The following is a 27007-nucleotide window of genomic DNA, read 5'->3' as shown; positions in this document are numbered from 1 at the left end:
TCATTGAGTTGTAGGATTTCTTTATATATGTAAGATATCAGTCTTTAGTCAGATACATGGTTTCCAAAAATTTTTTCCCATTGAGTTGGCTGCCTCTTCACTTTTTTAACAAATTTACTTTGAGGTACAGAAGGTTTTAAGTTTGTGGCATTCCCATTTATCTGTTTTTTCTTTTGTTGCTTGTCCTTTGGGTGTAAGGTCTAAGAAGTGACCTTCTAACACAAGGTCTTGAAGAGGTTTCCCTACATTATCTTTTAGGAGTTGTATGGTACTGTCACTTGTATTGAGGTTTTTAATCCATTTTGAGTTAATTTTTGTGTAGTGTGTGAGGTAGGGGTCCTCTTTCATTCTTTTGGATATGGATATCCGGTTCTTCCAGCTCCATATGCTGAATAGACTGTTTTGTTCCAGTTCAGTGGTTTGGGGGGCCTTATCAAAGATCAGTTGACCGTAGATCTGCAGGTCTATCTCCAAATTCTCAATTTGATTCCATTGATCAATAGGTCTGTTTTTGTGCCAGTAGCATGCTGTTTTGACTACTGTGGCTTTATAATAAGCTTCAAAGTCAGGGAGTGTAAGTCCTCTTGCTTTGTTTTTCTTTTTTAGAATGTTTGTAGCAATTCAAGGCATCTTCCCATTCCAAATAAATTTCATAACTAGCTTTTCCAAGTCTGCAAAGTAGGTTGTTGGAATTTTGATAGGAATTACATTGAATCTGTAGGTGAGGGTGGGTAGAATTGACATCTTAATGACATTTAGCATTCCTATCCATGAACAAGGAATATTTTTCCATCTTTTTAGGTCCCCTTCTATTTCTTTTAGTAAAGTTATGTAGTTTTCTATTACAGGTCTTTTACATCTTTGGTTAAGTTTATTCTTAGGTACTTGATTTTTTTAGTTGCTATTGAGAATGGAATCTTTTTCTTGAACGTCTCTTCAGTTCAGTCATTTCTAATGTATAGGAACATTACTGATGTAGGTGCATTAATCTTGTATCCCGCTACTTTGCTAAAATTGTTTATTAGCTCAAGTAGCTGTGTCATTGATTTCTCATGGTTTTCCAGATATAAGATCATATAATTTGCAAATAATGACGGTTTTACTTCTTCCTTTCCAATCTGGATGACTTTTATTTCTTTGTCTTGCCGGATTGCTCTGGCTAGCACTTCCAGCACAATGTTGAATAACAGTGGTGACAGCGGGCATCCTTGTCTTGTTCCTGATCTTAGAGGGAAGGTTTTCAGTCTCTTGCCATTGAGTACTATGGTGGCTATGGGTTTTTCATGTATGTCCTTTATCATATTGAGGACGTTTCCTTCAATTCCTACCTTTTGAAGTGTTTTTATCAAAAAAGGATGCTGGATTTTGTCAAATGCTTTTTCAGCATCTATTGAGATGATCATTTGATTTTTTCTTTTGATTTGTTAATCTGTGGTATTACATTGATTTTCTTCTGTTGAACCATCTGTGCCAGTTTGAATATATTGTGTCCCCCAAACACTATTATCTTTGATGTAATTTTGTGTGGGCAGATGTTATCAGTGTTGATTAGATTATAATTTTTTGAGTGTTTCTTTGGAATGTGCCCCACCCAGCTGTGGGTAATGACTGGATAATTTCCATGGTGGTGTTGCTCCACCCATTCAGGGTGGGTCTAAGTTGAGTCACTGGAGCCATATAAATGAGCTGACAGACAGAGGGAACTCAGTGCAGCTGTGAGTGATGTTTTGAAGAGGAGCTACAGCCAAGAGGGACACTTTGAAGAAAGCACAGGAGCTGCAGATGAGAGAAAGTTTGAAAACGGCCATTGAAAGCAGACCCTTGCTCCAGAGAAGCTGAGAGAGGACAAATATCCCAAGTGCAACTAAGAGTGACATTTTTGAGGAACTGCAGCCTAGAGAGGAACATCCTGGGAAAAAGCCATTTTGAAACCAGAACTTTGGAGCAGACGCCAGCCACGTGCCTTCACAGCTAACAGAGTTTTTCTGGACACCATTGGCCATCCTCCAGTGAAGGTACCCGATTGCTGATGTGTTGCCTTGGACACTTTATGGCCTTAAGACTGTAATTGTGTAACCAAATAAATCCCCTTTTATAAAAGCCAATCCGTCTCTGGTGTTTTGTATTCTGGCAGCATTGGCAAACTAGAACACCATCCTTGCATGCCTGGAATGAACACCACTTGGTCATGGTGTATGATTTTTTTAATGTGTCTTTGGAATGGATTTGCAAGTATTTTGTTGAGAATTTTGCATCTATATTCATTAGGGAGATTGGCCTGTAGTTTTCCTTTCTTTTAGCATCTTTACCTAGTTTTGGTATTAGAGAGACGTTAGCTTCATGAATGTGTTAGGTAGTCTTCCATTTTCTTTAATGTTTTGAAAGAGTTTAAGTAAGATTGGTGTCAGTTCTTTTTGGAAATTTTGGTAGAATTCCTTTGTGAAACCATCTGGCCCTGGGAATTTATTTGTAGGAAGCTTTTTGATGACTGATTGGATCTCTTTGCTTGTGATTGGTTGGTTGAGGTCTTCTGTTTCTTCTGTGCTCAGTCTGGTTGTTTATGTGTTTCCAAGAAATTGTCCATTTCCTCTATATTATCTAGTTTTTTGGCATACAGTTGTTCATAGTATCCTCTAATAATTTTTAAAATTTCTTCAGGATCCTCAGTAATGTCGCCGCTCTCATTTATTACTTGTTGTTTGGGTCTTTTCTCTTTTTGATTTTGTCAGTATAGCTAGGGACTTGTCAATCTTGTTGATCTCCTCAAAGAGTTAACTTTTGGTTTTATTTATTCTCTCTATTATTTTTTGTTCTCTATATCATTTATTTCTGCTTTAATCCTTGTTATATCTTTTCTACTACTTGGTTTAGGATTAGTTTGCTGTTCATTTTCTAGCTTCTTCAATTGTTCCATTAGTTCTTTGATTTTAGCTCTTTCGTCCTTTTTAATTTATTCATTTACAGTTATAAATTCTCCTCTCAATACCAGCTTCACTGCTTCCCATTAGTTTTGATATGTTGTGTTCTCATTTTCAATCATCTCTATATATTTAGCAATTTCTCTTGCTATTTCTTCTTTAACCCACTGATTGTTTAGGAGTGTGTTGTTTGACCTCCAGATATTTGTGAATTTTCTAAGTCTCTGATGGTTATTGACTTCTAATTGTATTCCATTGTGATCAGAGAATGTGCTTTGAATAATTTCAATCTTCTTAAATTTACTGAGGCTTGTTTTATGTCCCAGCATATGATCTATTCTGGAGAAAGTTCCATGAGCACTAGAGAAGAATGTGTATCCTGGGTGATTTGGGATGTAGTGTTCTATATATGCCTGTTAATTCAGATTCATTTATCAGATTGTTTAGGTTTTCAGTTTCTTTATTGGTCCTCTGTCTGGTTGATCTATCTATAGGGGAGAGTGATATATTGAAATCTCCCACAATTATTGTGCAAACATCTATTGCTTCCTTTAGTTTTGCCAATATTTGTCTCATGTATTTTGGGGTAACTTGATTGGTGCATAGACATTTATGATTGTTATTTCTACTTGTTGAATTGTCCCTTTTATTAGTATATAGTGACCTTCTTTGTCCCTTATAACATCCTTGCATTTATAGTCTATTTTATCTGAGATTAATATTGCTACTCCTGCCTTCTTTTGGCTGTAGCTTGAATAGCATATTTTTTTCCATCCTTTCACTTTCAATTTCTTTGTGTCTCTGTGTCTAAGATGAGTCTCTTGTAAGCAACATATTGATGATTCACATTTTTTAATCCATTCTGTCAATCTGTATCTTTTAATTGGGAAGTTTAATCCATTCACATTCAATGTTATTACTGTGAATGCATTTCTTGAATCATCCATCCTATCCTTTGGTTTTTTGTTTGTCAGATATATTTTTTCCCTCTCTGTCTTTATTTTCTTTAACACACCCTTAATAAATCTCTTTAGTTTTGAATGCTTCTCCATACCTCTCTCTCCTTTCTTTGTTTCTCTCCTGGTAGGGCTCCCTTTGGTATCTCTTGTAGGGCAGGTCTCTTGTTAGCAAATTCTCTCAGCATTTGTCTGTGAAGATTTTAAGCTATGTTGGATAAAAAATTCTTGGTTGGCAATTTTTCTCTTTCAGAATTTTAAATGTGTCATAACACTGCCTTCTCACCTCTATGGTGGCCACTGAGTAGTCACTACTTAGTCTTATGTTGTTTCCCTTGTATGTGGTGAATTGCTTCCCTCTTGTTGCTTTCGGAACTTGCTCCTTCTCTCCAGCATTTGACAATCTGATCAGAATATGTCTCAGAATGGGTTTTTTTTTTTTTTTTTTTTTTTTTTTTATATTCTGTTTGGAGTTCATTGGGCATCTATGATTTGCTTATTCATGTTGTACAGAAGGGCTGGGAAGTTCTCCCCAACAATTTCTTGGAATACTCTTCCTAGACCTTTACCCTTCTCTTCCCCTTCTGTAACACCAATGATTCTTATATTTATGTGCTTTATGTTGTCCATATATCCATGAGATCAATTTTGAATTTTTTGATTTTTTTCTCCATTCTTTCTTTTGTACTCTCACTTTCTAGCCTTCACTCTTCCAGTTCACTTATTCTTTCCTCACCTTCCTCTGATCTAGTACTGTGTGTGTTCAGAATCTTTTAAATTTGACCAACAGTTTCTTTTATTTCTATAAGATAATCTGTTTTTTAATTTAGTCTTGCAAATTCTTATTTATGGTCTTCTAGGGTCTTCTTCATGTCCTTTATATCCTGTGCCATGATCTTGTTGTTTGTGATTACTTCTTAGATTAATTGCTCCAAGTACTGTGTCTCCTCTGATTTTTTTTGATTTTGGTGTTTGAGTTTGGGTTGTCCATATCTTCTGGTTTCTTCATATGCTTTAAAATTTTTGGTTGTTTTTAGTCTCTTGGCATTTGCTTAGGGTTCTTTTAGGATATGCAGGCTTATTTGAACAATTATCTATAATTTATCAGAGCTATAGCTTGGTGGAGTACACTTTTCCTGACTTACTAGCAGATGTTGTCCCCAAGCCACCTATTATCCTCAAGCCAGTTCTCCCCAACTTCATCTATATGGGAAATAGGGGTCCAAACCTTGTGGGGGTCCAATCAATGCACCAAATTCCTATTTGCATCGGTGCCAGCAGCCCTCAAGGTGGGGGCTGTGCCTGTGCAGTTAGGGAGGGAAGACAGCTTTAAGACTCAGATTTCCCAGCTATTCCTGGAGTCTTAAAGCTGCTGTATAAGTCCAACCCTTCAGCTCAGACTCCCCACAGTCTCTCTCTGCCATTGGCCCCCAAGTCCCTGAGATTGGTGTGTGGCCCTTGGGGCTTCCATGTGGGACCCCGCCTCCAAACCATGCACTCTGCGGGCATCCGCTGAAGAAGGCTGTGCAATGTCACAGGCAAGCGGAATCCCCAAGGGAAGCTCTCAGCCATGGCGCCATGCAGGGGCATTCCCAGCCTGCTGAAAAGATGATTGTATGGGGCATGGTAATATCCCACTTCCGTGGAACTCCGCCTGCTGGAGCCGGCCATTCCTAGCTCTGGGACAATTAGCTGTGGGTGTGCAAAAGGCTATTGTCAATGCTAGATACTGAGGCAGGTGCCTGGGGCGTGGAAGTCACTCCCCACTGCACTCACTGCATGGGTCTTGCTGCCAGATCCACAGCCACTTTTGGGGTTTTTGAATTAACCCTTCTCCAAACACCCCAGGTTTCTCCCCACTGCAGTGTGGCTGCTGTTTCCCCAGAAGCCTCACTCACTCATTTCTGAACACAGACTCGGTTTCACCAAGTGCACAGTCATTGTGGATGTAGCGGACCTTGTCCAGCCGGTACAACCCTGGAACTGGTATTCTGGAGCACTTTCTGTCTTTTATCTAGTGTTTTTCATGGAGAAGTATTTTGCTCTGTCTTCCCTAATCCACCATCTTGGATCCTCTCCTCAGCCATGTTCTTTTAATCCATTCCTGGGTATAGAACTGTTGTGGGTGGGACTTTTTGATTAGGTTATTTCAATTGAGATGTGTCCCACTCAATTCAAGGTAGATCTTAAACCTTTATTGGAGTCCTTAGTGAGAGGATAAAGGGCAAAAAAAAAGCCAGAGAGCTCAGAGAAAAACCCCAAGAAGCTAAGAGAGGACCCATAGAAGCTCAGAGAGGAAGCCATTGAAGCCAGAAGCTGAAAGTAAGGAAACCCGGGAGAAAAGGACCAGCAGACGCCAACCATGTGCCTTCCCATGTGACAGAGGCGTCCCTTTCAGAAGAGGTATTGTCCTGTTGATGCCTTAATTTCATCATTTTCATGGCCTTAGAATTGTATATTTGTAAGCTAATAAGTCCCATTGTAAAAGCGAAACCATTTCTGGTATACTGTATTCAGACAGCTTTAGCAAACCAAAACAATATCATTTTATGTTTACATTTTAAGGATATCAAATCCTTATTTCTGTGATAGGATTTGTGTATTGTTTTCCAGTTTGTCATTTGCTTTTGATGTTGCTTACATATTTTTTGTTGTTGCTGCTATGAAATTGTTTGCTGTGAAATTTTAATCAATGACCAGTTACAGAAAAGGGGTTAGAGTAGCCAATCTGTGAAATAATTGAGTTTTTAAAAAGGCTATTAATATACTACAAATTGTGGAATTATGTACTTACTATCAATCAGTGAAAATATCCGCAAGTAAGAGGCAAGGTCTTTATGGAAAAGAAAATATAAAACCATATAAGGCCATAAAAATACCTGACTAAATGAGAAGAGATACCATATTATTAGGTGGAAATATTTAATAGTAAAGATGTCAGTTCTCCTTCAAAAATCTAAAATTCCAATTCAATCACAATCAAAATCCAAAGATCTGATTCTAAAATCAATATGGAAGAATAAATGCACAGGAATAGTCAAGATAACTTTGAAGAGTTACCCTATAAGAACAAAGGCTTGCTCCACCAGATATCAAAATATATTAAACTATACAAATCCAGTAGGGTAGTATTTGTTTAGGAATCTATAAATGAACAAAAAGAACAGAAAATGAGACCTTAGAAATGGACTCATGTATATATGGATATTTAATAGCTGGTAAATATGACATAAAAATTGTGGAAAAGATGAACTCATCAATAAATGATATTTGGGCAGGTAGTGTTTTAGTTGGAAAAAATATAATTGGAGCTCTACTACATGAGGCATATTAAATTAATTCAGGGTATAATACTTTCCTAAAAATAAAAATTTTAATAAACATATTAGGTGAAAATATAGAAGAATATATTTATGGTTTTAAAGTAGAAAAGGCCTTCTTAAGGGGACCCAAATTTTTTTAATTCATATTTAATTCATAAAAAATATTTAAATTGCCTTTGACAAAATTAAATAGTTTAGCACAGCAAATAACATAGAAAATTGCAAAGGAAAGCAATTGAATGAGAAAATATATTTGAAACAAATAAAAATATGAATGTCAAGAATATATAAAGAAACATAAATAATCTTGCAAATCAATTAAAATAAATTACACAATTGATACATGGGCCACTTCTTTAAACAAACATTCAAAGTAAGAAAAAATACAAGTGACTAATAAACATTGGAAAGAAATTCAGACTTTACTATTAATGGTCAGAAAAATGCATATTAAATAAATATCATTCACCACTAATCATCTTGATAAAAATTTGCAAAAAGATTGGAATTCTCAAATGTAGGTGAGGTTTTGAGAAAGCAATAATTGCACAGATTCCTAGTGAGAGTGTAAATTGGCATTTCCCCTTTGGAAAGCCATTCAGAAATATCTCAAAATTTAAAAAAATACAGGTTTTGCTTTCAAGCATGACAAAGTACCTTGTACCAGACTAGCCCACCCACCACAAGCAACTATAAAACAGAGAAAATATGAGGCAGAAGAAAACAGGCAGCACAAGACTACTGTCTGAGGGAAGGGAAACTCATGAGGTTAAGTCCTACAGTCACTCAATGATCTACCTGAGGACAGTATTTCTACTGCCTTGTGGCAAGCTGGAATCCAAGCAGAATTTAAAATCCTGTTTAGCTGAGCAGGCAGAGAGCAGAGTAGATGGAATTGGTGAGGCAGAGCATTGGAGAGGAGTGAGTTATGCTGAGAGAAAGCACCCTTAAACCCATTTGGGTTGCTCCTAGAAATCCACGGTTGAAGACCAGGCTTCACAGGTACATGGCAAGCCTTCCAAGGTTTATGACAAAACAGCTTCCATGGGGTTGCGAGCGGAACACAGATGTGAGAGGTCAGCTAGTGCTGGGGAAGAGAAGTGCCACAGCATTGTGGAGTTCTGACTCTGCCTGAGTGAAGAAATCTCAACACCTGAGACACAAGAAATGCTTCCCCTTAGGAAACATTTCCACACCTAGAGTAAAACGTACCCTTGACTTTCCCTAACAAAGCATAAAACAAAGCCCTGAATATATCCACAGTGGAGAGAGTGCTGAGTCCCCAAAACTTAAAGGGGCTTGGGAAACCACAGACCTTCACTAACAACATAAAAAAAAAAGCCTACACAAGTTCAAGGTGGTCAGCCAGTTACTGAACTGCATGCTAGAATAATAATCAATGCCGTTTAGAAGAAAATAACAGAATCTGTAGTTCTATAATGTATTATCTGCTATGTTCAGTATTAAGTGAAAAATAATTAAGCCTACCAAAAAACAGGAACATGTAACTGTGTTCAAGAAAACAAAATTGTCAATAAAAACTGAAACTAAAATGGCCCAGATGTTATACAGCACACAGAGACTTTAAGGCAGCTATCTTACATATGTTCAAAGACATTAAAGAAATATGTTCAAATAATTAAATAACTTGTTTACTCTTCATGAGTGAACAGACAGGGAATTTTGGCAAAGAAATAGGAACTATAAGAAAGAGCCAAATGGAAATTCTAGAACTAAAAGTCACAATAATTGAAATAAAAATTACGTGGATAAGCATAGCAGCAAATTGGAGATGGTAGAATAGACAGTGAACAAAAGGGCACATAAATAGAAAGTGCCCATTCTGTAGATGAGAGAATAATAAAAACTTGAAGAAAACAAACAGACTCAGGAATTTTAGAAACAATATCAAACTGGTCTAACATGTGACTAGAATACCAGAATCAGAAGAGAACAAGATTGATCCAGAAAAAAATACTTGAAAAAATAATGGCAGAAAACTTTGTGAATTTCATTAAAAATACTGACCCAAGAATCTCCCCAAGTAAGATAAAAATAAAGACAACCTACAAATGCAGTTCATAATCAAACTGCTGAAAATCAAACATGAAAATCACAAAAGCATACAGAGAAAAAAGACACATATGTAAAGGGAAATAGGATAAGAATTATGACAACTTCTCTTCAGAAACAATGGAGTTAAGAGAAGAGTAGAACATCCATAAAGTGTTGAAAGGGAGAAAAAACCTGTTTACCCAGAATTCTATATCCAGTAATAATATCCTTCAATAACAAGGAAAAAATGGAGACATTTTCAGATGAATAAAAGCTGGGAAATTTCACTGCTGGCAGAAAAACCTTAAAACTGAAAACAAGCAATGGATAAAATTTACAAAGCTAAAAATTGGTTGCTTGAATAGTTTAAAAAAACTTAAAAACTCCTACCAGGAATACTCAACGATGAAGAGAGAAAAACACAGATTACTAAAATCAGAAATTGAAGAGGGGATATCATTAAATTTCCTATATACAGTAAAATGATGACAAGGCAGTACTGTAACCACATTTATGCCAAATACAACAATTTTGATGAAAGACAAATTCCCTGAAAAACAAAACTTAATAATAAAAATTAACTCAAGAAATCTGAATAGTTCCACATCTCTTAAAGAAATTGAATATTTAATAAAAAATTCCCACAAAGAAAACTCCATGTCCAAATGATCTCACTGGTGAATTATCAAATATTCAAGGAGAATTAATATCAATATTAAACTAACATTATACAAACATTTCTTTAAGAAAATAGAGGTGGGGGGGGCATTTCCCAATTAATTTTATGAGGCCAGGCTAACACTGATGACAAAACTAACAAAGACAATACAAGAAAATAAATTTACAGATTAATAATTCTCATAATCTTAGACCAAATTCTCAACAAAATATTAGCAAATAAAATCCAGAAATACATTTTAAAAGTACCACATAATCAAGTCAAGTTTATTCCAGGAATACAAGATTGGTTCAACTTTCAGATATCATTTGAAGTAATTCACTACATTAAGAGAACAAAGGAGAAAAATGTGATCATCTCAAATCTCAGAAAAAGTGTTTGACAAAATTTAAAATCCATGTATGATAACTCCCAGCAAAATACAAATAGAAGGAAACTGCCTCTTACTGATAAAAAGCATTGATAGCAATTCTGTGGCTAACATCATACTTAGTGGTGAAACCCTAAATTATTTCTCCTGAGATCAGAAACAATGAGAGGATATCCTCTCCTGCTATTTCCACTTAGTATTTTACTAGCAGTTCTAGCCACTGCAATACAGCAAGAAAAATATATAAAAAGTATATGAATTGGAAGGAAATAATTAAAAGTCTCTTTATTTACAAGCAGCATGATTGGCCAAGTAGAAAATCCTAAAAGCACTAAAAACTCTTAGAATAATAATTGAATTTTGCAAGGACGCAGGATATAATGTTCAGTACAAAAATTTCAGTTGTATTTTTAGATACAAGCGATAAATTTGGAAAATTAAATTTAAAATATAATTTATTATAGAATAAAATACAAAATACTTAGAAATAAATTTAACAAAATACAAAACCTATGCACTGAAAATAACAAAATATTACTGAAAGAAATTAAAGAAGATCTAAATAATCAGAAAGATATACCATATTCATGAATTAGATGATTCAGTACTGTTAGAGATATACATTCTTCCAAAATTGATCTATAAATTGTGTATAATCCAATCAAAATCTCAGCACACTTTTTAAAAAATTAAGTTGGTTTTTAAAATCATGTAGAAATATAAATGACAAAATAGTCAAAACAATTAAAAAAAAAAAAGCAAAGCAAAGCAAAGTGAGAGAACTTATACTAATTTTAAGACTTAACTGTTTTAGTTTCCTTGACTGCTCAAGCAAACACTATGCAATGGGTTGGCTTAAACAGTGGAAATTTAATGGTTCACAGTTCTAAGACTCAGAGGATCAAGGTGATGTTTTCTTCCAGAAGATTGGCATTCTGAAACTGGCTGCCAGTAATCCTTGGCCCTTGGCTCCTCAGTCACATGACAATGCAAATGGTGGGCTCTCCAGATCTCTCCATTCTCTTCCAGGTTCCATTGAATTTCAGCTTCTTGCTTCCCGTGACTTATTTTCTTCTTCTGTCTGAATTTCATTCTTATTATAAAGGACTCAGTAAAAGGATTAAGACCCATCCTGATTTGGTTGGGCCATACCTTAACCAAAGCAACCTCATCAAACGTCCTTCTTACAATGGATTCACATTCACAGTAGAGGAGTAAGTTTAAGAACATGTTTTTCTGGGGTACATAGCTCCAAACCACCATATTTGCTATGAAGCTATGATACTCAAAAGAGTGTAGAATAAGCCAAAGGTAGACATGTAGGTCAATGGAACAGAATAGAGAATCCAAAAATAGAGCTGCACACATACACAAAAACACACACAGAGAACTGATTTCTAACAAAGGTACCAGAGTATTTCGATAGTGAAAAATAATATTTCAGTCTATGGGAAATAACAGAACCTCACCCCCTACCTCATCCCATACAAAAAAATAATTGAAAATGGATCACAGACCTAAGGAAAAAGCAAAACTGCAAAACTTTGAGAGGTAAAGATAGAAGTAAATCTCACAACATTGAGGCAAGCAAAGAGATTTAAGATAATACACAAAAATGTACTAGCCATAAAAGAAAAAATACTGATAAGTTGAATTTTATAAAAATTGAAAATTTATACTCTTCTGAAGACATGAATATATGTATTTGACAAAGAACTTACATCCAGATATATAAAGAACATTTGTAACTGAATAGCAAATGATAAACAACCTGACATTAGAAAAAGGCAAAATCTTGAACAGACCTTTTATCAAAGAAGACATACAAATGGCCAAAAAGTACATGAAAAGATGCTCAACATCATTAGTCATTAGGGCAAAACAAATTAAAACAAGGTACCATAACATATGCACTAGAAAGCTAAAATTGAAAAGCCTGGCACGATGAGGTATTGGTGGGGATGTAGAGCAACCAGATGTAGAGCATTCCTGATGAGTGTATAAAACATTTCAACCACTTTTATAAAATAAAGTGTATACTTAGCCATTCCTCTCATAGGTATTTACACAACAGAAATAAAAATACATATATGTCTGTATACATATGTATATATGATTTTTACATAAATACTTATAGCATCTTAATTCATGATAGCCCAAACTAGAAAACATTGATAGATGAATGAATAAACAAATTAGGATTTATTCTTGTGATGGAATACTTCTCAGCAATAGAAAGAAACAATCTACTGATACATTCAACAACTTGGCTTCGTTTCACAGCCATTTAAACGAAAGATGCCATTTATGTGAAATTCTAGAACAAGTAAAATTCATCTATCATAAATCAGTTCAGTAATTGGTTGGAATAGAAAATGGTTGAGGGAACTTGACTATAAAGGGATATGAGGGAACTTTTGGAGGGCTGTAAATGTTCTGTATCTTCATTGGTATGGTGTTCACAAGGGTATACATTTGTCAGATGTCACCGACCTGTACACTTAAAATGCATTAATATTATTTTTATTGTACCTTAATCAAGCTTATTTTAAAAATACACTTGTCCTATAACCCTATTACCTCTATGTAAAGAAGACTCATTGTAATATTGCTTATAATAGTTAAAAATTAGAAACAAATTAATAGTCCAACAACAGGGAAGAGTTAAAATAACCTATGGCTGTAAAAGATTGGATGCAGAAATAATTGAAATTTCTGCAAATCAACAAATATGTCTGCTCATTATATCACAACTACTATTTGGAAACTTAATAACCAACAGACATACATTGCATGCTGATTTATTCCACATTTGCTCCCATCAGATCTGTCTTCCATCCTTCTCTTCCCTACTGTTACTCTGGATGGTTGACCCTTAAGGGCAGCAGCATCGAGATCCCCTTGTCAGCTTGTTTTCTGTTGAGTTTATCCAATAGAAGGCATCAGCAGGAGGTTGGAGCGAGAAAGGAGAAAGATATAGGGGTATATCTTCACCATGCCCTTCCTGCTTGGTTTCAGGGTTCTGGTGGATGCTCTAAACCCCAAAGACTACAGCTTCTTCTCTCCTCCAGTACTCCAGGCTCCCTAGGTTCTGATAACCTTCTCCACTCCCTTACTCCTTTCCGCCGAGGGTGGTAACGGCTTCCTGCTTTGCTATCTCTGGTACTTAAGCATCTTTTGTTGCTTTTCTTAACTTTGCCCACAGCTCTGAAAATAGTTCCTTTATTAAATTATCTTGAATTGCTGTATCTTAATGAAACTCTGTTTCCTGTCAAGAAAGATCCACCTGCTCTCACTGCAATTCTACTGATTGCACAGAGCAATTAGTTCTACCTTACTAATATTAAAACAAACAAAAAGAATGAGGCTAAAAAGTCTCACAACAGATTATTTTTGATTTGATACTATTTGACCATTTTTCATCAGGTTGTTTATAGAGACTTGTTATTAGACATGTTTTATTTTTACTCTTTTTGATGATGTCTTTAGAATGATAAATGGCTTTCTAATATTGAATGAAATTTGGCTACATAACTCATCTATTTTGTTTATTTTTTACCTATTTTAATTGTGACTGACATTCTATGATTTCTTACTCTTCCGTTCCTAAGAGAATTCGATTTTGTGGTCCAAGAATCCTTTAAGTTTAGGTATTTATTATTTAAGTACATTCATAAATTTTAGACTGGATAGCTTGACAAATACACCAGCATTTATTTTTATTTCAAAAACAGGTGGTACCCAAATTTGTTTATTAGGTATATATCTGCCTTTTCTAGTTTGGACAGATTACTACAAGTCTTTCTTGAATGAATTTGAATTGCTAAAACCCTTTGTACTTGGAAAAAGACTGGTTTCGACATATATTGGATGAAAGATTGATTTGACACAGACAATTGATTTAAAATATTAAATTGACCAATCTTTTCCTTCCTATGTTGAATAGCACAGTTATATGCTTCTTGTTCTGTTAGCTCTGACTAAAATTCATAAGGAAGCAGTGCCAAGAACTGTGATTTAGGGATTCCGAGTGTAGAGGCTGCTGTTGTCAAGCATTTCTTCCTTGACTGGGAAAAATGGGAAGTCAATCCCGTTTAGTAAGATCACTCTAACGATACCACCTTGGGTAATGAAAAATTACATTTTATTTGGAATCAGGACACCCAGCCATATTAACAGGAGCCAGATATCCTTCCAGGACAGAACCTTGGAGCAAGCTTCAAGTATCCAGCAACTTTCTTATTTGTGCAGATGTTGACAACAGTCATAGCTGCCTGGCATTTACGAAAATCAATATCAATTTAGTATTAAACCCAGAGCCCATGAAGACTTAGCTCAATGGATGATTTCTTTCGAGTAACTATAGCGTTAGTTTTATGAATACGGGAAGGGAAGTGATCATCTTTCCTTATAGAACACAAATCCCTATTGAGAAAGTACAAGGGGTTTTCCCTTGTGACACCAATCATTTCTAATGTGAACGGTAATTCTTCAGTGCCCTGTAATTTTCCTAAAAGCTTCCAGCTTGGAAACTGCTGCCCACACTGACGGCTTCTTTCTCTCTTTGTGTATTTGCACAGCAGGCAGATGGAGAAGTGACAGAAATGTGTCCTGTTTCATTACTTAATCATTTCGACAGATATAGTGCTGGAAGATCCTGTCTCTTTATTGTACAAAGCTGGGGGAAGGGCCTCCTTGCTGTCATGGTTACAACATGTCAGAGCAGGAATTTTAAATTGTGATACATTGTAGATGGTGAGGGCTCTTCTGCAATCTATTTCTAATGTTGTCCCTGTCATTGCTAGGTCTGAGGAAGGAAGTCAGTGTCTATTTCAAAGTGTCTAATCCAGTTTTCTTAAAATGTTTATGAAATCATTGGATGATCAAGATAAGTATAACATTCAATAGAGAATAGTTATTGGTTCTCTTCAGCATGTCCCACATTTTTTTTGTTGTTGTTGTTCTTCAGAAAACATAAATATTTCAGAAAATATTTTTCCAGGGAAATCAGTTAGTTCCCAATCATCATTTTTAGACCTAAGATTCATTATGAAAATGTATCATTCACTGAACTAGCACTTGCATTATTAACCAATTTACCCCCTCAGTAATTACTATCAGCTGCTAACTATGGTTATTACTGAAAATTCAATAAAGTTTATCAACATGGGGAGATTAAGGAATGTAAAAATGCAAGCACCCAATTTTAATATGGTGAGTCCAAATATATTTGTTATAAAATTTTTTTGAATTAATACATCTGAAAGTATGTACCAGACCAAAATTATCATGTAATAACTCTGAAAAATTATGCTTCTATGTCACCTATGACTTAGTATTCACTATATATAAACTTATATTAAACAATCACAATTCTTTATAACTTCTAGTACTCCCCATAATGTTCCTTTGAAAATGAGTACATTAATCCAATTTTATAGAGGGGAAATAAATCAGAAAGATGTTGGAAAGTTGTAGTTTCAAGTATGTGATTCTATTTTCATGCTATTGCAGTATTTTATTTTGAAAAATGGAATTTCTGAGAAGAGAAAGCAAAATGAACCTAATCATAACCATTGTTCCTTTGCAAATGGATTATATAGCTGTTCTATGACAAACATATTGCAACATTAAGAACTTGTATTTTTGCTTAAGGCACATAAATTATGGTTAAAAAGCAAGATTGCTTTGGTGATATGGTAAACAAAACTTTGTAAACTTAAATGCAAATACATGTATTTTTCTTTCCTCCATTTCTTTTCTAATATTGGTACACACTTCCAGATAATCATTTACACTTCCATTTTTAATTGTTAAACACAATGCTATACTCAGTTGTTCTGGTGCTTTGAGGCACCTTATTTGTGTGAGATGTGCCCTGATCAACCTGGGCAGTCGCTACATATTTCAGGGTGGTTTCAGGGCCTCCCAGGACACCTTTCGCTGCCAGCTGACCCTCTTCTTGCAGACTAGAATGCCAATTGGCAAAGGCCAGAGGTCATAGCCCCGTTTCCCCACATCTTATGTTTGTATGTGTATTTGAAATAGTGGAAAAAGCCCATCACGGTCTTTGCTGCTTTGGGGGACTTCCTTCAGGTTCCTGTGGCGGGGTGAGTATAGTGGGATGGGGAATGAAGCATTTTATCAACAAGCTCCAAAATAAAGCACTTCTTCCTTCTCTCTCTAGTAGATTTCTTGTAAGAATAACCGGTGAGCCAGGTTGCGACCCATAGGTGACTCTGTAGAATAGACATGTGAGTGTGTGTGTATGCATGTGGTGACACTGCAATTGGTAATGCCATTCCCACATATAATAAAACGGAGGTCGATCCTGGTAAGAGCTTTGTGATTAAACAGGTTGGACCCAAAGAGTTACCTGTAATTAGGGTACGTTTCCAGGGATCAAGTAGTTAGGTCTTCTCTGTGAATAGCATAATGGAGATGAAACCTAGCCTGGCATTTTGTAAAAAGAGTACATCTAAGGGTGCGGATTTTATCCAGAGACCAGTTCCTTTTTGATTGTTCAGAGAACTCTGCAGCGTTCAGAAATAGCAGGCACTGGGTTTGCCCAGGCAGTACAATAAAAAGGCAGGGAAGCTGCTGCTTCTCAGTAAACAAGGTGTGAATGGAGGAGCCTTCTTTATCTGTGCCAGCCCAAGAGATTTCCCTGTAGGTCTGGAAAGCATCAAGTCAGGTTAGCAAGGCTAGGTCTGTGTCATGAAGCAGTAATCAATACGTTGAGAAATTGGCATCTATAGACCAGAGAAAGTTGTAAATGCCAAAGCTGAGTGTTCTTCATGGAAAATGACCTGTTGCTCCAAGACATAGAGGGGGCAGGGATAGCTGTACTTGGTTTTAGCATATGAACGTTTGTGTATAATGGGAATACAGAGAATTATTGCTGAAAGGGCACAGAATAAAACAAGGAGGAGCTCTTAGATGGAAGGATTACTTAAAAACTTGAATGCTAAGTGCCATAGACCCTGGATGGCTTGTATCTTCAGAAAATATAGGTTAATATTTAATTGATGCCTCTTGAATGACTAAAATAATGATGAGATTCGGCCTGTCCAAACTGCATTAATTCTTCAAGGTTTTGCTCAGATCAAATATTTTCAATGTAAACTTTGCCAATTATTTTATGCCACTCTGCTATCTCCATTTTTAAAAAGGCTTTGGGTATATGCAATGCAACACTCACATACAGAAGTTCACAAAACATAAACTTAGTGCTTGGTGAACTGTTAAAAGCAAACACTTATGTAACCACCACCCAGATCGAGAAATAGAATGTTGCCGACCTCCCAGAAATTCTTTATTTGTCCCTTTACACAATTCCCATGCCCCCCAAGTTAACCACTCCTGATTTTTATGGTAACTACTCCCTGCATTTCTTTAAGGTTTGACCCCCCTCGTATGCACCCTTTAACACCATTGCTGAGATGTACCTGTTTTTGAACTTTATATAATTATAGTCATAGACTATGTATTCTTTTTTTCCTGACTGTATGTGTGCAGCTCTGGTTGATTCCCTTTCATTGCTGCAGAGTATCCTGTTTTGTGAATTGTATAGACCACCCTAGACCATGATTTATTTATCCATTCTATTGTTGTTAGATACTTGGGTTGATTCCAGTTTCTGGCTACTATAAAAATTTCTGCTCTGAACAAGAACATTGCTCATATTCCTTGGGGTAAATGTGCCTGAATTTTGTTTAGAATATAGGGAAATTGCAGTGACAAAGTTTATGCATATCTTCAACTTAAAATTTTTTAATCCATTTTTTGGGCATGTACTGGTGTTAAATTGTAGTTTTAATTTGCATTTCTTTGATTATTATGAGGTTGAGCACCTTTTCATATGTTTATTGACAATTTGAGTATATTATTTCTGAAGCAAGTTTTCAAATCTTTTATCTGTTTATTTTACTGTTTTTTTCTATATTATTAATAGTGATTTGTAGGATATGTTTACATTATGGATATATATGCTTTTTATCAGTGATATATATTGAAAATATCTTCTTAACACTCTGTGACTTGCCCTCTCCCTCCCCCTCCCCCACCTTCCAGGAATTTTATGTTTTAAATCTTTTTTTATGGACAACTTCAAACAAATACAATGAGACAAAATAATATAGTGAATCCCAATGTACCCATCGCCCAGTCCCAGTAGCCATACTTCTCTGGTATGCCATCCCATATCTATTCACAACCTTATGCACCCATTTCCCTTCTTCACATTATTTTGAAGCAAATCTCATCAAATTATTGACACATCAAAGTTCTTAATTTTGATGTAGTCTCATTTATCAATCTTTCCCTTAAGGAATAGTGCTTTTTGTGTTGCATAAAATTTTTCCCTAGCGTAACATTGTGAACATAATTAAACAGCACTGAAATATATATCTGAATGGATTAAAGGGCGAAATGTTAGATTTCATATATAGTAACAAATTTTTTTTTTTTAAATCCATGGAACTACACTAATAAACAGTGAATCCTAAGTTAAACCATGGGCTTTAATTCATAGAAAAATTGTAAAAATGTGCTATCACCACAGCACACCAATGCGAGGTGTGGTGGTGGTGGTGGGGTGGTGAAGGGGAGTTCTGCATTTTATGCATGATTGTTCTATAAATCCACAGCTTCTCTAATAAAAAAATTCCCTACCCCAGGGTTACTAGGATATTCTCCTATGTTGTGTTCTATAAGGTTTGTTTTTCTTTTCATATTTACATTTATATTTTAGCTGAAACTGAATTCTGTCTGTGGTACGAGGAAGGGGTCAAATTTCGTTTTATTTTCCACTTCATATCTAGATGTCCCAGATACTGTATTATGGAGACTCACTCGTATACTGCTCTGCGCTGTCACATTTATCATAAAACAAGGACTCTATTCTTTTCCACTGGTCTGCTTGTCTATCCCTGCCTCATTATCTCACAGACCTCATAAATATGTCTTCCTATCCATCATAGCAAGACTTAACACTTTATTCTTTTTCTGCAAGACTGTCATGGCTTTTCACTCCCTGCATTTTCCTATAACTTTAACCCTGTAATTTTTCATCATAAATCCTCTTGGAAATTCATGAAATTGCACTGAATTAAGTTTAGGGAAAAATGGGCATAGTTACAATATTGTGTCTTGAATATATGAACATGGTACATCTCTCCATTTATGTAACTCTCCTTTAATTTTTCTAAATAGTGTTTTATAGATTTCTGTTTCAAGGTCTTGCACACCTTTTGTTAGATTTTTTCCTAGGTATTTGATATTTTTCAGATTACATTCCTATTTATATATAGTTTGCAAAGAGTTCTATCATGAATAAATGCTGTATTTTATCAAGTGCCTTTCTCTGTATCTAATAAGGTGATTATATAATCTTTACCCTTTATTCTGCTGATGTGTAAGATGATATGGATTGATTACCTTATATAATTTACCAACCTCATATTTCTGAAACAAACTCAACCTGGTCATGACTTATTACTTTATTTATATATTGTTGGATCCAGTTGGTTAATATTGTTTGGATTTTTTTTTCATCAATATTCATGTGTGATAAAGGTCTATAATGTCTTTTCCCATAATGTTCTTGTCAGGATTTTGTATCTTAAAAACAGTTGGGAAGGGGTGTTTCCTTCTTTTCTCTTTTCTGGAACAGTTTAAATAAGTTTAGTGTTAATTTTTTTCCTTAAATATTTGGTAGAACTTACCAGTGAAATCGTCTTGCCCTGAACAGAAAAGTTTTAAATTATAGATTCATGTTCATTGTGGTTTTAGAACTATTCCGTTTTTAAAATTTATTCTTATAGCATTTTTGTTAGGTGTGTTTTTATAGGAATGTGTATTTAATTTAAATTTTTAGATGAAAATTAAAATTGGGTAAGATTGTTCACAGTATTCTATTGCAATCTTTTTAATCACTCCTAATGATGTCACTTTTTTATTCCTGATCAGTATCAGGAATTAATTATAACTTCTCTGTTTTCTCCTTGACTAGTCACCCCAGTTGTTCGTAAATTTTGTTAGTCTTCTCAAGAAATCTCTGTTGAGTTTATTTTATGTTTGCATTCTTTTCTGTTAATTGTTGTTAACTTTATTTCTGTCCTACCACATTGTGTTGTATATCTGTTTTCATTCCCATTACTGTTTGCTTCTATCTTTATTAATGACTGTATTTTGTTGTCCTTTTCCACATTTTAAAAATAGAAGTTTTGCTCCTTATTCTTTAATCTTTCTTTTCCTTATTCTTCTTTTCCATATGTGCATATAAGGCTATAAAATCTGTTCTAAACACAACCTTCACTATGTATCAGAAGTATTGATATGTGGTACTTTCATTACCATTCAGTTCAAAATATTATTTACCTTTCACTGTGATTTCATTTTTACTTAATGAGTTATTGAAAAGTGCATTTTGTGGTGATTTCATAGTTATTTTCTGCAATGGATTTGTAAACTTAGTTACATTGTGATCACAAAGTATGGCAAGAAAGATTTTAGTCTTTTGAAATTTATTGAGGTTTCTTACTTGACCCTGATACGGTCAATTTCAGTAGAAGTACGAACTGTGGTTGAAAATACTGTTTATTTGCAATTGTTGGATAGAATGTTGTGTGTGTGTGTGTGTGTGTGTGTGTGTGTGTGTGCAGTATTAACTGTATTAAGCACATTTTTGAAAATTTCTATACATTATCAGTTATTTTTATGATTTTTCTGTCAGTGAATTTGGTTAAAAATATTTCCTGTGATTTTTCCTGCTTCTTTTTGTAATGCATTTTTTTATTTATAAATTTTGAGTCTATGATTTTAAGTGCATATTAATTTAGAAATTTTATATCTTGATTCTTAACTGGTTACTTATAATGAAGGACTCTATTTTTAGTAATTATTTTTGCCTTGAAATCAATTTTTTTTTCTTAAATTAATGCTGCTTTACTGTTTTAATGTATGGTGTATATTTTTCGAATTTTTACTTCCTTTTTTTTTTGTATAGGAGCTTTATTGAGATGTAAGTCACATACCATTCAACTCACCCCTTAAAAGTATACAATTCAGTAGTTTTTAGTATATGCATGGAGCTGTGCAGCCATTACCACTATATAATTTTAGAAAAATTTCATTACCTCAGAAAGAAACCAGATTCCCATTAGCAGTTTCTCCCACCCTTCACCTCCTTCCCAGCCCCTGTCAACTACTAATCTACAGATTTGCTTATTCTGGACATTTTAAATAAATGGAAACATACAATATGTGATATTTTGGGACTGGCCTCTTTCACTTAGTGTAATTTTTTTCAAGGTTTGCCCATGTTGTAGCATGTATCAGTACTTCATTTGTTTTCATTGCCAAATAATTGTCTATTGTATGTATGTATATATGAGTATTTTTTATTTTAATCAACCTTGTGGGTATGAATTGGAATCTCAAAGTGGTTTAGATGTGCATTTCCTTATTGCTTAATGATGTTAAGCATCTTTTCATGTGTTTATTGGCCATTGGTATATGTTTTTGAAGTTTCTATTCAAATTTTTTGTACATTTTTAAATTGAGTTGTCTTTTTATTATTGAATTATAAGAGTTCTTTATATATTCTGGATGCAAGTCCCTTATCAAATATATAATTTACAAATATTTTCTCCAATTTTGCATGTTGTATTTTTACTTTCTTTATAGTGTTCTTTGAAGCACAAAAGTTGAAATTTTGATGAAGTCCAATGTTTATCAATTGTTTTCTTTTGTTACTTGTGCTTTTGGTATAAGAAACCATTGCCAAATCCAAGGTCACAAATATTTACTCCTATGTTTACTTCTGTTAGATTACTAAATTTAGCTATTACATTTAGGTATTTGGTTCATTTTGAGTAATTTTCGTATATAATTTATGGTAGGGGCCAGCTCCATTCTTTTGCTTGTGGATATCCAGCTATCCTGGTACCATTAGTTGAAAAGACTTTTCTTTCCCCATTGGATTATCTTGTCACCCTTGTAGAAAATTAATTGACTGTAAATGTGAGAGTGTATTTTTAGACTCTCAATTCTGTTCTCTTCCACTGATTTGTTTGTCTTGTATCTGCAAGTACTACACTGTCTTGATTACTATAGCTTTCTAGAAGGTTTCAGCCTCCAGCCTTGTCCTTCTTAAGATTGTTTTGGCTATTCTGGGTCCCTTGCAGCTCCACAAGAATTTTAGGATTAGTTTGTGATTTTCCCCCAAACGGTAGCTGGGATTTTGATAGGCATTATGTTGAATCTGAAGATCAAGTTGGCAAGTGTCATCCACTTAAATATATTGTTTTCTGATTCATGAACATGGGAAGTCTTCCCATTTGTTTAGGTCTTCTTTAATTTCTTCCAGCAATGTTTTATAGTTTTAGATGTACAATTCTTGTGCTTCTTGTGTTAAATCTATTTTTATTTTATTTTGTTTTTATGCTAATAGAAAGGGAATTGTTTTCTTAATTTCATTTTTAGATTGTTCATTGCTAATGTATAGAAATGAAATTGAATTTTGTACATTGGTCGAGTATTCTGCAACCTTGCTTATCTGTTAGTTCTAATAGTTTTTCTGGTGTGTGGATTCCTCAGGATTTTCTCTATTTAAGATCATGTGATCTGAGAATATAGGGAGTTTTATTTCATCCTTTTTTAATATGGATGCCTTTTATGTCTTTTTCTTACCCAATTTCCCTGGCTAGACCCTCTAGTACAATATTAAAATAGAGGTAATGAGAATGAACATTCTTGTCTTGTTTTTGATCTTAGGGAGAAAGAATTCAGTCTCTCACCATTAAGTATGTTAGCTGTAGGTTATTCATAGTTACCCTTCATCAGGTTGAGGAAGTTCTCTTCTATTTCTAGTTTGTTAAGTGTTTATCTTGAAAGGGTGTTGATATTATCAAATGCTTTCTCTATTAAGATGAGCATGTGATTTTTGTCTTTTATATTATTAATATGATACTGATTTATTTTCAGGTATTGATCCAACCTTGCATTACTGGAATGAATTCAACTTGTTCAGGGGGAAAATCTCTTTTTATGTCTTGCCAGATTTGGTTTGCTAGTTTTTGTTGAGCAACTTTGCATCTAAATTATTAAGAAATGTTGATGTGTAATTTTCTTTACTTGTGAGGTCCTTGTCTGCTTTCAGTATCAGAGTACAACTATCATCATAGTATAAGGATAGGATCAACATTAAACATTTGGTAGAATTCACCAGTGGAGTCATCTGGGCATGGGCTTTTCTTTGTGGGAAGGTTTTAAATTACTAATTCTATCTTTTGACTTGTTATAGGTATATTCAGAATTTGTTTCATCTTGGGTCAGTTTTTGCAATTTGTGTCTCTCTAGGAATTTTTCCTAAATATCTAAGTTATCTATATTTTTGGCAGACAGTTGTTCCTAGTATTCTCCTAGAATCCTTTAAATTCTTTAAGCTCAGTAGAAATGTCCCCTCTGTCATTCCTGAATGTAATGATTGAATGAATTCTTTTCTTTTTCCTTCCAAAGAAATAACATTTGGTTTTGCTGATTTTTTTCTATTGTTTTTGTCTCCTTTATTTCATTTATTCCAACCCTGATCTTTATTATTTCCTTCCTCCTGCTTGCTTTGGGTTGAGTTTAATTTTGCTTTTCTAGTTTCTTGAGGTGGAAGGTTAGGTTGGTTGATTTGAGATCTTTCTTCTTTTTAAACATAGGCATTTACAGCTGTAAATTTCCCCCTGAGAACTACTTTAACTGGATCTTATAAACTTTGATGTGTTGTGTGTGTTTTCACTCATATCAAACTATTTTCTAATTTACCTTGTGATTTCTTTTTTATTCATTGGTTATTTAGGAATATGTTGTTTAATTTAACATATTTGTGAATCTTAAATTTCCTTCTATTATTGATTTCTAATTTCATTCCATTGTGGTCGGAAAACATACTTGGTATAATTTCAATACTTTTAGATATACTGAGGCTTGTTTTATGGCTCAACATTTGGTCTTTCTTGGAGGATGTTCCATGGGTACTTGAGAAGATTATGTATTCTGCTGCATTTGGGTGGAGTGTTCTACAGATGTTAATCTAGTTTATAGTGTTGTTCAAATCTTCTACTCCCTTGTTCATCTTTTGACTAGTTATTCTATCCATGACTAGTGTCTCCAACTATTATTGTTGAACTATTTTCCCCTTCAATTCTATCAGTTTTACTTCCTGTATTTTGGGGCTTTCTTGTTAGGTACATATTTGTTTGTAATTGTTATATTCTTCCTGAAGGATTTACCTTTTAATAGTTATGAAATTTTCATTTTTATCTCTTGTAATTTTTTTTTATTTCGAAGTCTATTTTGTCTGATATTATTGTACCCACTCTAGCTCTTTTATTGTTGTTGTTTGTCTGGTGTTTATTTTCCTTTCCCTTTACTTGTATCTTCAAATCTAAAGCATGTCTCCTATGGACAAGTATATAATAGGATCTTTTTAATACCATTCTGCCAGTCTCTGTTTTGATTGGTGTGCTTAATCCTTTTATACTTAATATAATTGCTGACATGTAGGATTTGGGCTTGCCATTTGCTTTTTGTTTCCTCTGTCTTGTCTGTTCATCTGTTCCTCCACTGCTGCCTTGTTAATTGGAGATATTTTCTATAATCCCATGTAAAATGTTGTTGAATCTTTTACTTATATTTTTTGAGTTATATTCTTAGTGGGTAGCCAGGGGATTAAAATTAACATTTTAATTTAAGCAATCTAATTTGGATTAATATCAACTTAATTTCAGTAGTATACAAAAGCTTTGTTCCAATAGAGCTCCATTCCTGCCCCCCTACTTTGTGCTATTATTGTCATAAAATAACATCTTTATACATTATAAGCCCCTCAACATAGTTTTTATAATTATTGCTATATGGAGTTGTTTTTTAAATCAGATTAGAGAAGAAAAGAGTTTCAAAGAGGCATGCATTAATATTGATTTATATATATTTACCTATGTAGTCACCTTTACTGGTTCTCTTTATTTCTCCATGTGTATTTGTAGTTTCCTTACATTTAAGTTTGAAGGACTCCCTTTTAGTATATCTTGTAGGACAGGTTTTGCTATTGACAAGTTCTCTCAGTGTTTGTACATCTAGGGCTATCTTAATTTCTCCTTTGTCTTCCAAAATAGTTTCACCAGAGAGAGATTTTTGGTTTATATTCTTTATCTTTTAGCACTTTGAATATGTCATCCCACTATCCTCTGGTCTCTTTGGTTTCTAATGAGAAATCATTATTAATCTTTTTGAGGATACCTTGTACACAATGAGTTGCTTTTCTTTTGTTGCTTTCAAGATTTTCTCTTTCCTTTGTCTTTTGAAAATTTAAATATGATCTTTTAATTTAGGTTTGGATCTCTTTGAGTTCATCGTATTTGAAGTTTGTTGAACTTATTGGATGTATAGATTAATGTTTTTCATCAAGTTTGAGAAGTTTTCAACCTTTATTTCTTCAACTATTACTTCTGCCCCTTTATCTCTCTTCTTTCCTCCCATTATGCATATTTTAGTATGCTTGATGGTATCCCACAGGTCTCTGAAACTGCATTTCCTTTTCCTTTTTTTTTCTTTTTTTGTTCCTCAGACTGAATAATCTCAAACTGACCTATCTTCAGTTCTCTGAATCATTCTTTTGCCAGCTCTAGTGAATTTCTAGTGAATTTTTTATTTTAGTTATTGCACTGTTCAACTGCAGAATTTCTATTTGGAGATCTCATTTGTAATTTCTGTCTCTTACTGATAAACTCTATTTGGTGAGACATTGAGATATGTTTCTCATACTTTCCTTTAATTCTTTTGACATAGTGTCCTTTGGTTATTTGGACATATTTATCTGGTTTAAAGCGTTTGCCCATTAAGTCCAATATCTGGTCTTCCTTGGAGAGTTTCTGTTGGCGTTTTTCCCCCTCTGGGCCATGCTTTCCTTTTTTCTTTGGGGGGGGGGTGTGTCTCATAAGTTTTGTTGTAAACCAAGTAAACCAAGCATCTAAAATAATGCAATAGGACAAATCGGTAAATCAGATTCTCCCTCTCAGGGTTCACTGATATTGCTATTTTTTTATAGTTGTTATTATTGTTGTTTATCTCCTAACTATCCTGGACTAAGTCTTTAAATCTTGTATTCTTTGTCATATGTAGTCACTGAAGTCTTTGGTCATTTAGGTTACTGCTTGGCCGATGATTGGATAGAGATTTTCTTAAGTGCTTTGAACCAATGTCTCCCAAATTTGCCAAGGGGCTTTGTGTCTTTTGGGGCGAGTTGTCAGTGCTTCAGTCATTTACACCTCTGTCTTATCCTTCACTTCCTTTTTGTGCAGAGTGTCAAGGTCAGCCAGAGGTGATAGATTAGGTCTTTCTCAAGTTTTTTCCTGGGCTTTTGCACAGCCCTGCACATGTGCAGGGCCTTTTGGATCCCCAGGAATATGTTGGAGCTTTGCAAAACCTTCTACGCACATCTTATCCACTGGATTTTCTTTTGAAGGTTTTTGGCCAACTTCTTTTTTGTCCCAATTGGAATTAGCACCTCAAGCAACTGCAATGTTAGACATGTGCCACTGATTGTTCTGACAAATGCCCTGGGAACAAGCTTAGAGTTTAGGTCAAATAAAGACAATCTGATGGGAACCTAAGATGGCGGCTAGGAGAGACAGGGCAAAAAAACACCTCTGTGA

Source organism: Choloepus didactylus, chromosome 5 (assembly GCF_015220235.1).
Source record: "Choloepus didactylus isolate mChoDid1 chromosome 5, mChoDid1.pri, whole genome shotgun sequence".
Lineage (NCBI taxonomy): Eukaryota > Metazoa > Chordata > Mammalia > Pilosa > Megalonychidae > Choloepus > Choloepus didactylus.
The sequence above is the reverse complement of the archived record's forward strand: the minus strand, read 5'-3'. Positions refer to the sequence as shown.